This window comes from Caloenas nicobarica, chromosome Z, assembly GCF_036013445.1.
Source record: "Caloenas nicobarica isolate bCalNic1 chromosome Z, bCalNic1.hap1, whole genome shotgun sequence".
NCBI lineage: Eukaryota > Metazoa > Chordata > Aves > Columbiformes > Columbidae > Caloenas > Caloenas nicobarica.
Window position 1 is genome coordinate 29,495,457 of NC_088284.1, and position 16,454 is coordinate 29,511,910.

Consider the following 16,454-nt stretch of genomic DNA (forward strand, 5'->3'; position numbering starts at 1 on the left):
CCTGCTGCAAAACACTGTGTGACCAGCAAGAGCAAACATACTGACTCTCATCAGAGAAGCTGTATCTACTCAACAAATCATTCCCTCTTCGGGTAGGTATGCCATTGTGATAGTCTTAGAATATTCCATAGCTGAAGTGTAGTGACATGTAAAGCTCATGTAACCCTTATTTCACATATATGCTTTTTTATGTGATTGCTTTACATTTTATAGCAGTCAAATCTGATTTAATATTTATGCCTTATAGAGAAATACTGAAGTTATTTGAATGAACTACGCTTAGGTTAGATATTACATTGTTTTCTTTGGTTTGCATTTAATGCAATCGGATATATAGGACCAGCAGTTCATGTACGGGTCGTTCATTAGCCTGTTGTACCTAAATGATTTTCACCCTTAGTAGTCTATTGTCCTTATACAGTTCCATTCTGCTCAGGCACCAAATGACTTTGAGCTCTTTCCTGGATACAGTCAACAGAGCCTTTAGAGTATAGTACAGAATTGAAGCAGAGAGGAGCGAATTCAGGATTGTGAGAGAGATACAGACAGGCTGTCTCTCTCAATTAAATGTAAGAACCATCTTGAAAAATTAAGATAGGTCTGGAACATATTATTAGACTTTTCAGTATGGTGTGCATATATTCTTTTGTCTTTGGGAAGGTTTTTAATTTTATTTTAAAGAAAGATTTAAATTGGCATTGTGATATTTTGAAAACGTTCTTATTTTGTGAAACACTTCTCTGAAACTGAAAGTAAAGAACCTTTCCAAGATCTGGATGTCTTAATATTTAATACTTGTTTTCTAATAAGTCTAAAGATTCTTATGTGTCTGAGCCCCTAAAATCGCTTTTAAAATTCCAGGCCTCATTGTTTGTATTAAATGAAATGATGATGAAAATGCACAGTATATATGGAACATCTGCACAGTCGTGTCACCTTCAGTCTCTCCAGCCACTTAAATCTTTGTTAGATGTTACTTTCAAGAATAAAATGTTGCACAATTTTTCCCGCTTCATTGTAGCTGAGAAAGAAAAATACACTTTCAGATCTTTCTCTTGTTAAACCATGCTTAACCAATTCCTATATTATTTTAAAGTTTCATATAGCAAATGATATACAGCTGTTAAGTCTGTTATGTCTAATCAGTAAGCATACAGTTTACAAGGTAAAAAAAATAAAAAGTAAGTACGTTAAATAAATCCTCTAGTTTCAAATAGTAGTTTTGAGTGGAAGATATTTTGATTTTGCGCTGATTTCCTTAACCTTGGTGAAAGTCTCTGATCATGGCATGGAATATTTAAACAGACCTGCTCCTCAGACTCTGAATCAAGCAGTGTATGGCTACTGCAGTTGTGTTTCCCATTGCTGCGGTATCTTCCCAGGAAAACCTAGATCTAGAAAACGGCATCCTCTGTACAGTCTGACATGTCTCACATGTGCACTTCTTTTTGTGGCTGCTTCCCTCTCATGTGCCAGTCTAGGTATCCTCTCTTTTTTTTCAAGTTCCACTTTCCGTCATGTTTCTTCAGTGTTCTGACAGCCATTGTAGAACTGTGCATTTTGTTACAGTGGTATTTGCAATAGGAGGCTGATCTGTGGTACTTTGTAACCATGATTTCCACCACATATGTGTAAGCAATTGGATAGTGAAACTTCACAAAAAGAAAAAAGTGTAAACCTCTGAGTGGATGGAGTGAAAGAGTTTTGATAAATGGCAACGGGAAGTATTTCATTTAAGTGTTCTTTTAAGAAGTACTTCAGTGCCGTAGAAACCTGATGTGAAGTGAATCTCTTCTAAGCTCTCTCTGTTGAAGGTACTGTGCCTCTCATTTTTACCTTTAATTAAACCTTGTCTGGAGAGCAGTCTGAGAGAACAGACTTGTTCAGAGTTTGGGCTTTCTTTGTAAATGCACAGACTGCTTCTTTCAGTTTATTTTGTAAAGCTTTGAGATAAAGAAGACTGAGGTGCTTCTGTGCTAGCATGCAGTTGCAGGTTTCACAGTCCCTGGCCTGATACATTTATGATTTACTCTTTCTGTAGCATTAATGGTTTCAGACCCATTGAACTGCAAGGCTGCAGAGTGCTATAATCACATCTTCTTTAAGGCAAAGAAGAAACATCGTGTATATAAAGCCAAGAATTTACACATAACTGAAATCTGAAGCGTGTGATTGCTGTTTGTTCAGATTTAATTGTTAAACAAAAAAAGAAAGAATAATAATGCTGTTGCACACACTCACTTTTTCCTCCCTGGTTCCTGCGGGTCTGCCCATGGTGCTGCACATTGGGGTCTGCGGGCTGCCAGCAGCCCTCTGGGCCGGGTGGGGGCATGTAACTGCTGCTTGCCAGCATCTGGAGTCCTTTGCTGGGTGGAATATGATATCCGTGGTTTCTTTTTCTTTACCCCAGAATCCACCTGAGGTCATTCTTGTGTGTTTGGTAACACACTTTTATACCTTTGCATTTTTGTCACTGGTGTGCAGCTTCATGCTCCGTACAAATTACCTCATGTGGTGCCTTTTATGTATGTAAGATGATACAGGTTTTTTATGTTGTTTGTCACCCTTAAAACCAATTCTGTCCAGGCCCAAGTCTGCATCTCTTTAACAGACCCCTGGGAAGTTGCTCACAGCTGTTGCAGTCTCCAGTGTCAAGCCAGTGCCCAATCTCATGGGATCCCATGACTCTGCTGCTCTGTGTTGGTCTCCATTTCCTAAGTCCCCTGCTATCTTTAGCAGGCTTGTGTTTCTTTACTTTTATATCATTATGCTAGAGTTGAAAATATCTCCTTCTGTGTGGAATAATCGCTGTCTGTGGTGGTACCGTACGAAGATAACAAAAGTAAAACAGATTAGCCACAGACATCTGGTTAGTTAAAGAAATTGCTGTCACAGCTAAACTGAGTAAAAGCAAGTGGCGGCCGGGGCATGGGAAGTTCAGGCAGGGCAAGGGAAGTTCAGCCAAGGCAAGCATGGCCAGCCTGAGCCCTGAGGCATCGCAAGTTCAGTACAAAGCTTGTGGCTGTTCCTAGCAGCAGCAATACTGCATTACAGGGCTATGTGGTTACAAGTTAGAAGCAGTATCTTTATTTAACTCGCTGATACAAGGAGGTGAGAAATTTCGAGCATGAGGAGCTTCTGAGACAAAGCTTATCTATCTTTGCTTTTGCTTTGGTTGTAACTATTGTTACTAAATCGTCCCTTTTGTAATTCGGAGATTAGTTCTGTCACGGATTATAAACTGGATTAACAAGAGAGTGTTAAGAATGATGGATTCAGGCCCGAATTGATGATTTACCCATCTTAAATTGCAGTTGTGGTTTCTGTGGAAGTCGTATCTGAGGGAAACAGCATGTGAAAGCTACTGGTTTCTGAGGTGCATCTGGAGCTCCCGTTACAAGCCTTCAAACCCCAGCACTTTAGAGTTTTAATTACTTTCAGCTGTAGTCTTTTCATATTGTGATTTGTGCTTACAGGTTTTGAGGTTGGTGTCTGACCTGACCTCTTCTGCTGTTTGATATGTCTCACACATAATTTGGTGTTAAAAAGAACCAGTGGGATAAACAGCCTTGCAAATTTTCCAGGGACTTGCCAGGACAAAACTCTGTTTGCTTTCTGTCATGGATTATATTGTAAACTACGTAACACTTCACTGGTGTGTTAGAAAGGAGGGAAAATTACTCAGAGATCTACTGGATAAATGCAACATATCAGGATTGTCTCACTGTATCTCTGCATACTCTAGATTTTTTTCTATTATCATCTTGAAGCTAGAACATACAGACTAGAATGCAGTGTAGCTACACTCTCATAATACAGCTTTGCTGAAGGCCAAAATAGCTGGCTGTGCTGTGCATATCTTCCTTCATTTAGGTGAAATATATCTGAATAAGCTCTTTGTCTATAAGGTACTTCCAGAATATACAGACAGTAAAGAATAACCTCAGCATAGCAGAAGTCCATGAGCTGTTGTGGATTAAGTGCCCATCTTACAAAATAAGGGGATCATCTGCTACTTCTTGGTGACAGGCCACCTTTGGTAGGTAGTATGCTGAGAAGAGGCAATGGTTTTCACTGATCTTTTTTGTGCTTTTACAATATCCTTGGTAATGTGTAGTTTTTCTGAAGAGAGACACAAAAAGCCTCTGAAGGCAGCCACCTCTACCTGAAATGGTAGTGTTGTACCTAAGGGTCAACAGCTGGGGTTATGTGCCATGCTACTGATAAGATCCTGATCCATCCTCACAGACCTTTTATCTTGCTGGACAAAAGCAACACAGGAAGGAAACTAAGCCCAGAGGAGTGACTTATATATTTTATTTGTGACTGTCTGCCAGAAAAAATGGGGGTTTTTTTTAGTCAATAACATATGGATGGTTGCTGCTGTTCCAAGGTTGTATTGATTGCTATTCCAAGAAAATATTGGTGAACAGCCTAGAACTACAGAAATACTGTATGCTTTTTTTCTTGTATAAACCGTAAATATTAGAAACTATTATTTCAGTTTTTCTAGAAGCTCACAGACAACTTAGATCATAACAATATATGAGACTTGATGTCTCTCAGCTAAGGAATACAATGACGTGTTCACGGAGGTAGGTTGCAATGGTGTGCAGTTAGATGTGTCCCATAATTTCATTGTGGATTCTTGTTATGCAGATAGAGTGAAGAACAGACTAAATTGCAGTTACATAAGACAACTCATGCCTGATAGAAATTGAAGTTCAACAATGATATGAACAAGAAAACGCGAGTGCTTTCATATTTATGAGATTTACTATGTATTACCAGATGGACCACATCAAATACACAGTAAGGAGAAAGTTTAAGATGAGACTTTGCATAAGAAAATGTTGTTATAAATTTTATAGAATTTTGTGCCCCAGGCCTGTAGTCCTTCACTTCTACAAATTGTTACTGACTCAGTGTCTAAGAATTTGAGTAAGTTTTGTGTTTCTAATTGGTTTTCATGGCACTAATCTCTCTGAATACATATAAACTGAGGCAAATTACATGCTGCTTGTAGATGTAAGTAGAGTAGCAGGACTTGATTCTTCAAATTTTCAGGAAAAAAATTTCCTAACATCTAGGAGAATTAAAGCTCCCTACCTTTTTTAAAAAGAACTAATTCTTCATGCTTTGTAGTGATCAATGTATCTATGAAGGTTTCTTATCTGTGACCCCCTTTTACATTTTATATCCAACTTCTAAGCTTTTTTTTTTTTCTCGTGTCTGCATTTGGCAGACAATAATGTTATCTGAAAGTAACATTTTTCTTTATGGCAAAGAAGAAACACACATTGTGTGTGTTTTAACTTTTTTTTTCTTTACGTTTCTTCAACTATTTTAGGTAGAACTACAGGCAGTCACTGGGAAGTATAAGTCTCTGTATGCATCAGGAAGTTGTCACACAAATAAAATAGAATAGATTAGATTTCATGCAAACTTATGTTTCTGAAGTTTATAAGCAATCAGTGATTCTAGCAGGAAATGGAAAAATTGAAGTAGCAGATTAGTGAAATGAATTATTATATATAGTACTGCAGAATACTGAAGAGATGTTGTATGGTAGCTGCATTTCAGAATTAAATGTAAGAAAAGATAGTATCTGCTGTAACAGCTGAAGAAGTTGGCGGTTTTTTGACTGTGTGAATGTCTTTTTCAGACCCAGTGTACCAGCTTATACCAATAGGTTAAATAAAACAAAAATTTCCTGTGTTATGATCTAACACTCTTATGGCTATAAAGCTATGACAACATCAATTTTTAAAAGCTAGTTATTGCCAAGATTTTATTTGGTACAGTGCTTTTTCTGGTATCATGTGCTTTCCTAATGCTTTGTATCAACATCTAAATTAAAAGGGGAGAGGTTTCATTTCTAGGTGGCTTAGCTAAAAAAGTGCTTCACATTTAATACCATTTAGAATTATGGGTGATGGAATGTGTGGGATGTTTTCTTTTTAAACTTTCTTTCAGGACTATATCTGCCTTTTGTGAAGATGCTAGAAATTTGTCAGTTCCCGTTATTAGTAATTTGCAATCAAGTATTTCACGTTTCATTTAGGCGTTAGGAAATATGATATAGTGTTTCTAAAGACTGGAGATTGTAGTATCAGCAAGAAAATTTTGGGGCATAGTAATCATGAAGAAAAGAAACGTTCTGATTCAGTAATGATCTCACGCTTTTGAAAATGCCATCAGTTAGAAAGAAACATATTCATCTTCATTAAGTAACTGTTCTTCCCTGTAGTCTTTATAAAAAAATCCACCAGCTTGACAAAAGGTCAACCAAATCTTCATCTTTTATAGCTCAGAAAGTTGAAAAATTTTAAGTGATCTTATTTTCATATTTTGTATATCTCATTTTCTTCTGTGTACAGAGGAGGGTTTGCACTACTTTTACTAATCAATATTGTATGATTAGTAAAATTATGTAGGATCAAAAAATATTTGACATTATGAACACTTACTCAAAGAAATAAATCCTTTAATGCTTCTCCCAACTTTTAATGGCATTGTTTGTTTCATTTATATTTTGTTCAATAGCTTTTAAAGGCCATTTTGAGTTTTGATTGTGATTTAGACTTTTTGCTGAAGTGCACTGCTTCCACAGATTCTGAAGGAAGTTGCAAATAATTAGCTAGCAGCTTAAGAACTAAAATACGATCTTAGCTGAGGGAGAACGAGAGGAAGCACCTGGTGAATAAAGGTGATTCTCTAATTCTTCGATAAGTACAACAATTTTAATTTGTGGTTTGATAAAAGCTATATAGAAAATGAAGAAATGTCTAACAAAAAAAAAAGAGTTAAGAAAAACCAATGCCATGGGCTTTTTTAAAAAGTGAAATTAGAAGATCCAAAGCGGTCCAATTTAGAACATCTCGGCTTCGATTTGCAGATTAAAATTAGTATGTCTCAGGAAATGGAAAGCTAGAATGTCAGTGCAACTCTGGAATGCACTTTATTGGAAAAACAAAATTCCTACTGTGTACTTACTACACTTATTCTTGTCATATTAGTTTTCGTGCAAAACAATCCAATGGCTAAGGAAATAGGTCATAGATAACTATTTAAATCATAAGAAACAGAGCAAAAAACATTGATTAAAACATGACAAAGAGCTTGACTGCAAACACGTTAAAGAAAAAAAAAGACATTAAATAGTGAAGCGTTTAAATTAAATGTGAAGTGTTACATTCAGTGGGCTCCCTGAATTGTAAAGAGTAGATTATTTTGGAGCATTCTGTCTGTTTTATGGTTGGATATAGCAGAAAGTTTGTTGTAAAAAAAAAAAAAAAAAAAAAGGGGGTGTATGATTAGAATGAAACATTACACCTGAGATTCTGGAAAAAGGTAAAAACTAGGTACCAGTTGTTCATAAGGTACAAAATTAGATTCTTCCTTTTCATGTATTTTCTCGATATTTTTTGCCCTCTGTTCATTTTAGCCATAGTTTATGGTGTGATAGGATTTATCTTCAGATAACTGCTCATATTTAGGAAAATTTTAGGAAGGTAGGTAAGGATAGGATGCTTTTAAGTGCTGTAATGTGGGAAATGCTGTCCATGAACTTTGCAAAAGGAAAAAATACCAGTCATAAACCAAAAATCTGTTGAAAGCAAGCCCCATGGTAGCAGACCTGCCAGCACTGACACATACAGAAGCAGCATGACCTAGATAGGACCTGCTGCTCCTCAGTCACATTTATGTGCTTATATTCCACAAGTCTGATGCATGCCAAATGTACTTATCAAACCTAAGATCACAGAGATTGATCTTGCACCTGACAGAAAGAGTTACTATTAAGTGTATTCTTCCCTCTCAGCAACAGAGTTGGCAGGTTTTCTATGGTTTAGAGAATTATTTTTTATTTTACTGACAACATTGGAAAAGTAAAATTCTAGTATAGCAAAGAGAAAAATGTAGCATTACAAATGGGCAATTGTATATGGTTTTTATTATATGCAGTTTTTCCAGGTGTTAAGGAGTTCAGTACTCAGTTTCATTTGCTACAAAATGAACAAGGTTGTATGAAAAGATATGTAAAGAGATTTTTTGAAGATTAGAGACAGGCAGACCTGGTAGTTCCTCTTGGCCAGATAATGACACAGCTTGTACTGTTAGGTAGTACTCCCCTTGAGGTTGATCCAAGATTGAGACTGAAATAAGAATTTTAATTATGTTACAGTAAAGAGGAATACTGATTTTGGTATACTAGCAAACCGAATTTTGGTTTTATGCATTAGAAAAAATGCTGAACAGAAGTAGATTTCTTCTGGATGATCAAATCTCTGCTACAGGGAACTACTAAACTGCAAAGCAGAACACCATTTTTGTAGTTGCTGTGGCAATATGTTGTTGTTTCCCTCTGCAGCACAGCACAGCGGACCAATCTGGTTCCTAAAAGTAAGCTGGTTTAGGAGGATACAAATAATACATCAGAATTACTACTAGATGTATCTTTCTGGATTGAAATCTCTTAATCTATGGAATATATCTGTATTTAGAATGGTATTAACAACTGTGTGGATGTCTCTCTTAGGATTTCTTTTGTTCTAAAAGTATCTCAGTTCTCTTTAGTTAAGTATAAATGTAGCATTGACTAGTGCACTGAAACTATTTTTGTACATATGTGTGAGCAGTACTGAATTTTAGAGACATATGCTGAAAAGCACAATATTTGACCCATCACTGCGGGGACAAAATGTGATGAGGATCTCCTGGGATTAACTTGATCTGCTATTAGTAAAATATAATCTCACTTTTTAATGGAGGGCTGCAGTAGGTTGTGGTTGCTCAGGCAGAGTGCCAAAATGGGCTCGCAGTTGCTCTGTGTGTGTTCTCTAGACTGAACTTCTGTAAAACCTGTCTTGGGCAATAGTGGTGGAAGATCTTACTGACTTCTGTCTCTAGCAGCACATTATATGAATTCTCTGTTTCACTTTATCTATACCACTATTTCATCACCATCAGCTGCAAAAATACATTTTTCTCTTGCTTCGACCACAAATTTTGTTCAGCATTTTGAATCTCAAGAAATCCAGTGGTCTGGTTAGATGAGATTCAGAGTATCTGTTTATCTATCCTAAGTTTCTCTACCTAATCTCCCAATGCTCTGGGCAGCCGTTTTGTCTCTTTTTGCCCTTCCATCTGCTACACATGGTACCATATCAAAAGGGTTCGAACCACTGCAGTTGCTTTTTTGAAGTCTCCTTTGCATTTTCTCATCATCTTATCATCAATTTCTTATCTGCACTTCAAGACAAGCTTTCTTCCTAGATTTTGTCCATCAGTCTTCCGTCAGTTTTCAGACATGGGTGTGCATGTTTTGTGGGAACAGACTTGCTGTATTTTTGCATGCAGCATGCTTTTTATCATCATTTGTTGCACATGGAGTTCAATTGTTCAAGTAATTCTTCAGGAAAAGCAGGCGGAAAGTGGAATTTTGAGCACATTGGAACAAAGCAATTCTTAAACCTTGGATACTGTAAAAAATGTCAATATTTTCCTAGCCATGTAGATGATGTACAGAATGCACACTGAAATAGCACATTTTAGTGCCATAAGTGTTGAAACCTCTGCGGTAAGACCCCTCAGCTAGTAAACTCTGACCCAAATGTAGATCACATGTCACCCTCTGCACTCCTTTGTGCCTCATATATTAGTTTGTAAGGGATCTTTTGTGTATGGAGAGAGAAGCGACCTGGCACAGAAAGAGCTAGGTGGAGGTTTGCTGACAAAGTGTAAATTCTGAGTCCAAGAGTGAGATGGCTTTTTACTCTGCTTTGTTTTGAAGCTGGACTATGAAGAAGAAGGGGGAGTGGGGTGAAGCAGAGCAGGCTATCCGGAGGCCACGGCATCTTACATGTAAATATGGAGGTACAGTATGAAAAAGAATGAAGTAGACTTTCTAGGAAGTACTTTTGTATATACACACGTGAAATCTCCAAAGTACAAAATAGAGACTAAGAGTGGTGCCTGTCAGCTCATATTTGGATGTTGAAGAAAGAGGCCAGGAACTTGTGGGGGATATGGAACACACAGAATGGAGAGTGTCTGTTCTTCACTTGGATCTATGTTCCTAATTGTAAGAAAGTGGAAAGTTAATACATATTAATAAAAAGCAAATTGTGGCCATTTCTGTAATTTATCCAAGAGCATCCTCTTTATTTTCCTATGACCTTAGGAATTTCTCTAAGGAAATCCCCCTGGTTTAGTGTTCAGCCATAATGTTGAACTTCTTTGTGTTTATGAAATTTTTGTTTGTTATGTCAAGTTTATTCAGAAAAACACAGTGCTTTGTCAAAATTTTGTTGCAAGAAAGATTTGTGCTGAAATGCAAACTTCTTATTCATCCCAATACCTCACCTTTCCTGATTTAGAGCCTCGTGGTGCAAGATGCATCTTCTATGTAATGTTCTTCTGGAAGCTCACTAGGAGTTCAGGGTACCTGCTACTTTACAGGATGGTCCTTTTGACAAGCTTACTAACCAAGCTAGATTTTTGGCACAAGACGGTGCAAAAGGTATGGTAATTGTACTATCCTGAATCTTATGCCCCTCTGCAGGGTTCCTACTAGGGACTTTGTTTCAGCTGTATGAGGAACACTCACCTGTCAAGATGGTGGACTGGTACAGTGGATTTGTGACTAAACTAGAACTTTTCAGGAATTATTTTTTGCTTTTCCCAAGCATGAGCAGCAGGGAAGGTATATGAATCACCATATCAGTGACATGCTACTGCAACATAGTTTTATGGACAAACGTAGTTTTATGGACAAACGTAGTTTTATGGACAGTTATCACGGGTCTTCATTCAAAATACAAACGTAGCCAAAACCACATGGCAGTACCAAAATATACATGCTACAGTGGGTAAAAAGGAATCTTTGTACAATTCTGACCACAAATGTCTACTTCCCTTGTCTCATCTGACTCCACAGTACCCTGATTCACACAGGACAAAAAGGCAAAAACTAAATAGTTCTTTATTGATTTTTCTTCCACATCAGCTTATGCTGGGTTCAGTAGGTTGCTGCAGCTGGCATAAGAGTATAGGTGGAACAATGTGGTTGGAGGTAAAGAGATGTTAGCTGTGAGATCAGCTGAGCTGTAACATGAAAGCATGGCTTTATAGTTACTCTTTTTGCTAATTTTTCTTTTGTTTCATATTGTAACAATCCCCCTAGAAAATGTGCCAGTGTTAAGAGTTTTGGTCATTTGCAGTCATGCTGGTTTGTATCGGCAAATCATCTTCACTTGCTGGATGTTTCTTATGATGGCTATAACAATTTAATTATTCTCAGTGGAAATACATGAGACATTATCCATAACTGATTTGCTGCGAATGGAATTAAGTGCTAGTGCATAATCACAGTGTATTGATGCCCTGATTCTATAACGTGTATGTAAAAACTGATCCATCTTTTTTCTTCATAAATTTTTAAGATGGAATTTGTATCTGCTTTGGAGCTTTTGTAGCCTTACATATTTAATGTATTTAACAATCCATACTTAAATAATGAATTATTCTAACCTAGCATGTCCATTGATACATTGCTTTGCAGTATCGTCAGGGAGTTTGTATTTTGGCTCTATAGCATTTTTATACTGCTATAGAAATAACTGGATTTGTTGTTGTTGGGGTTTTTTTATGAGGAGGACTACTTTTTCAGCATAGAATTATAGAATGTCCTGAGTTGGAAGGGCCCCACAAGGATCATTGAGTCCAAGTCCTGTCCCTGCACAGGACAACCCCACAGTTCACACCATGTGTCCGAGGGTGTTGTCCAGTCTCTTCTTGAACACTGTCAGGCGTGGGGCTGTGACACCTCCCTGGGGAGCCTGTTCCAGTGCTCCACCACCCAGCAGCGGAATCTGAAACATTATTAAAAAAATTAAGAACTCCGAAAGTAAATGTTCTTCTATCTGATATACAAATTCTTAAAACATTTTGGGGAGGCTAGGATGAGGGAAGTCAGTACTGAGGAAAGAAGCATGTATTGGTTCTTATTTGATTAAAATCTGCTTCAGTAACTATGCAGTGTTATTTATGTGGGGGAATTTGTAAGAGATATTAATACAAATATTTATTTCTTTAATTCTGAATGGGCAAATCTGAGACCCCAGTTCCAGCTGTCTATTCCTCTTCTGTAATGAAAAGTGGTTGACAGCAGTCATTTTACAGACCACTTTTTAGGCACTACGAGCAGCCTGCCCATCTAGTTATCTACAGTCCTCTTTCCACAAGGCACTGAGCACATTCTTGAGTGAAAAAGTGGGCATGGTAACAAATGGCAAAAGTACAATGCAAACTATGTATCTGGTGATTCCAATGTTTCCTAAGAAAGTAATGTGTTTTATTCTGTGGGGTGTGTTTTAATTTCTACCCAAAAATGCGAGAACATTAAATAGGAGCATCCTACCTAGTAATGTGCGTGCATACTGATTACACTGGATAACTAAAGCCTGAAGAATTGACCTGAATTTGAACTTAGTCCTCAGTTGATTCTAGGAAGGATGAATTTTCACTCTCATGTTTGGCTCCTTACTTTTGTGTTAGATGTAGCCTGAGTGGACATTGTAGAACATCATAAACATAGTTACAATTAACCGCTCTCTACAAGTATTCTTAAAACTAATCTGAAATTACAGAAGTTAGTGTATTTCTATCATTTGATGGCAGAAGAAATGTCCAGCCATGTTTAAGAGAACTTCAGTCAGTGGCATTTTAATTTTATCTCCGTAGAAAAAATTTAATGCCATGTAGGAATTTCTGAAAATGAAGAATATGCTCTGAAAAAGGGAGTATGTTCTAGGAATACTAGCATAGCTTTAGCCTCATTAATAACAATTATATTACATAGTAGCATGCTGTACTCTTGTAATCTATCAAGCAATGAGAGTGTTTTTCCTGCTGTTGTTTTTTTACTTAGGAATAAAACATTTCTAAAACGTGGTCCACTGCAGTAAGCACATTGATAAATTAGCAAAAGACAGACAGCAGACTTATTTCAACACTGCATAGGTGCCACAGAATATTACTCTAGCAATAATGCCAAATTATAATTATGCCAAATTTACCAACAATCACAAGATTGAAAGTAAAAGGTTTGCTAGTATATTAAGGCTAATTCTTGTGCTCAAGTCATTCTCTCTATAAAGAGGACTTGGCTTAGCTTAGCTTCATTATACTGCATTAGACATTGCTTCCAAAGCCTATAAAAGTTATTTCATATTCTTTTTTATGGTACTGTTGTTTTGGAAAAAGACTGTTCTACATCTAAACAGTAGTCATTATCACAGATGATTTCTAGCCCACAAATTATATTACTTCTGGAGGTAGATAAGCTTACTTATGCTAGTCACAAATTGGAAGAAAGGACATTGTGTTCTAGAAGGACAGAAATGAAGTTAAATGTAAAAGTGTACCAGTGTACTGTGTGCAGTCACACTGAATACACAGTGATGGTGGCTAAGAGCATAAAAAGTGTAAGAGTTTCCCATAAAAACTTCTATACTATTTGTTTTAAATATTGCTGAGTTCATACTTGTCGTGGTTTAACCCAAGCTAGCAATACAACCACGACAGCCACTCACTCACCCCCTTTCCCAACCCCCTCAATAGGGAGGAGAATCAAAAGGGAAGGGAGAAACTTGGATTGAGATAAACACAGTTTAATAAAATAAAAATACACTACTAGTAAATATATATATATAAAAAATAGAAATAGAAGATACTCAAGGCAGTTCCTCACACACACGCTGAGCAGCCAGTCCTAGGAAACAGCCCAGTCCTAGCAGCTGATCCCAAAGAGAGAGAAGAGAGGAAGAAGGCAGAAAAGCCCAAAGGCCTCTGCAAAATGGCAAAAGGCCGGGCTAAACGTCCCAATTGAAACTTCCCAGCTACCTCCAGAGAGAGAGAGAGAAGAACCAGAGAGATCGGTAAAGCCACAACCGGAAGGCCTCACTCTTATATCTGGAGCATGACGCTTATGGGATGGAATACTCTCATTGATCGGTCTGCATGTCAGTCAAGCTCTGCCCCACCCATGCCCCCCTTCCTCGCTGCTTCACACCTGTGGGCCAAGCACTCAGAATGTCCTTGGCTCTCAGACCAGAGCAATTAAAAACACAAACTCTGTGCTGGAGTGTTATCTGCTTGTTCTCAAACAACTAAATAATGAGGATGCTAGCTATGAAAAAGAAAGGTTTCTAACTGCATGAAGAAAATTAACCCATTTTCAGTCAAACTAGCACAATACTAAACCATTTGGTTTGTAAGAAACATTTAGTTTAGTGTGTTATTTTTCTGTAGAATTGGTTTGTAGCATTTTCAATGAAAGCTTTAGGAGGTACAGTATCTTAGCATCTCTGTTTGTTTCAGAAAACTTCAGAAATATTAGATGCTTTCTGGTGTAGGTAAGCTCAATAATTCCTGCCTCAAGGGCAACCAGTTTCCTTTCAGAATTGATTCAATGGAAGAGAACAGCCAGCTAGAAGAGTAAAGATCAGCTGAAGTAAAGAATAAAAATTGGAGAAATAAAATTAAATGTTCAACACATAAAGAAGCATGTGACCAACTGCATTTAGTTAACAAAATTAGAAATAAATAGTGTTTTCTTTACCCACTGTGGCTGAAATAGGTGCTATGGAGGCTAATGGTTACACAGTTCAGGGAGGTTACAGTGGGAGAAAAAGTTTTGAGACTTGTGGGAGAATAAAGACATACTATGGTCAGGCTAGAAACACTGACAAAACAGGGGCTGAGAGATAAGATAGATTAAGTATGCTCATTCAAATTTAAATTTGATCTGATGCAAAACTAAGCATGTCAGTTTTTCCAGGCAGAATTTTTTCTTTGAGAATATGGAGCACAGCACAGGTACTTCATCTGGAGCACCAGGAATCCTAGAGTATTTCAAGAGACGGAAGGGATAAAATACCCAAGTAAAATGGTTTCTCCAACCAAGCTGAAGAGGCAGTTTCATTTGTAGCATGTATAATCAATCTGGATCTGGCTTGGCCAGTGCTGAACTCATGTCTGATCAGCCTGTTGGGTAGCAAGCTGGATTCTGCAGGTGTTCCTGAGTTCCTTTGATGTCCTCTCCAATATCACAGGACGATTAGCCTGCGTGCACTGAGGGCTACATACAAGTTGATTCCATGGTTTGCACCATCAGGAAAGAGCATGGTGCAAGACCGTCGGAGTGGTCTGTATGAATCACCCTGAAACCAGGCAGGGTCACTCAGGTGTCTTGGCCATGCATTCCCATTTCTGGGTTCATCATGCTAACATTGCACAGAAGTGTCTCTAATGTGCTACGTTTGTTTCTTTAGACTGTTTGAAGGTAGCTAGGCTGCTCATTTATCTAAGCCTAAGCTCGGCTTTCCTGTGATTGTGGATCTGTCTTATGAGACCCGATATATATAAATGACTGTGCAAAGGGCCAGTTATGTTTACACCAATGACAGTCACAACCTGAAGAGACATCCCAGAAATAGGTAGTTGCCCATGCAGAATGCGAGATCAGTCTGTATCAGAATGACAGCGGACAGTGGCTAGTAATTTTTCACAAGATATTCCAGTCTTACAGTGTTACAAAAGGTTAAATTTAAAGAAGCAGTTATATGTTTGCTTTGCAGGGCATTTGGGGAATTGTTGTTTTCTTACATGACCATCTTACCCAATTGCAAGAATTTTCTTTTATATATAAATATGTATGTATATACGTAAGTGTATGCCTGGGGCAAACCACAAATCATGTCTGATTTGAAAGATCATGGTCTTATGAAGTATTTTTCTCAGTTGTGTTAAAAGGTACTGCATTAATTGTGCTATAATGGAGCAGTCTCTATTATTAACTTTGTTCCATTGGGAGGTAAAATAGTTTTTAAATTATTATGTTATAAAAGGTCATACATGCTTTTGCAGAACTGTTATCTGCACTTTAAAGATATTAATTAATATTTGTCGTTGAGTATGCATAAATTAATATGCTTGAAAACAAAGTATAATCTGAAACTGAAAATACATACTTGACTAGAAGGACAATTTGTGAAAACAGTCTTTTATAAAAATCAGAAGTACTTAGGAGTCTCTAGTTCGGGTAATGTATTTCAGGTTGAATTGTTTGCTGGATAGCTGTTGCAAATTGATTCAGAATAAGTAGTTTCATTTGAAGCTTTAGCTCATTGGCAAATAATTTTTTTCAAGGTGGGTAAAATGGATTGATACTTTACAGCAGCTGTCTGGAAAAGAAATTTCTGTTGGTAGCATGTATTTGTTTTGCTGTACTGAAAACTGAGGTTGAAAAGGGGATGCTCATACCTGGGAGAGTAAAGGTAATTATTGTGTTCTCTGAAGACTTTTCCTGGATTTTTGTCTAGAATATCTTGATACCTCGTAAAAGTTGTTCCAGTTTTTAACTGAAATAAGTTAGATTATAGTTGTGT

General features: G+C 37.3%; 1 protein-coding gene across 1 annotated transcript in view; it reads left to right on the forward strand.

The window, feature by feature from the left end:
- RNF180 (ring finger protein 180) overlaps nt 1–16,454 on the forward strand; it is an 81,651-nt gene that overhangs the window by 13,328 nt on the left and 51,869 nt on the right. The gene's annotated exons all lie outside the window — the stretch shown is intronic.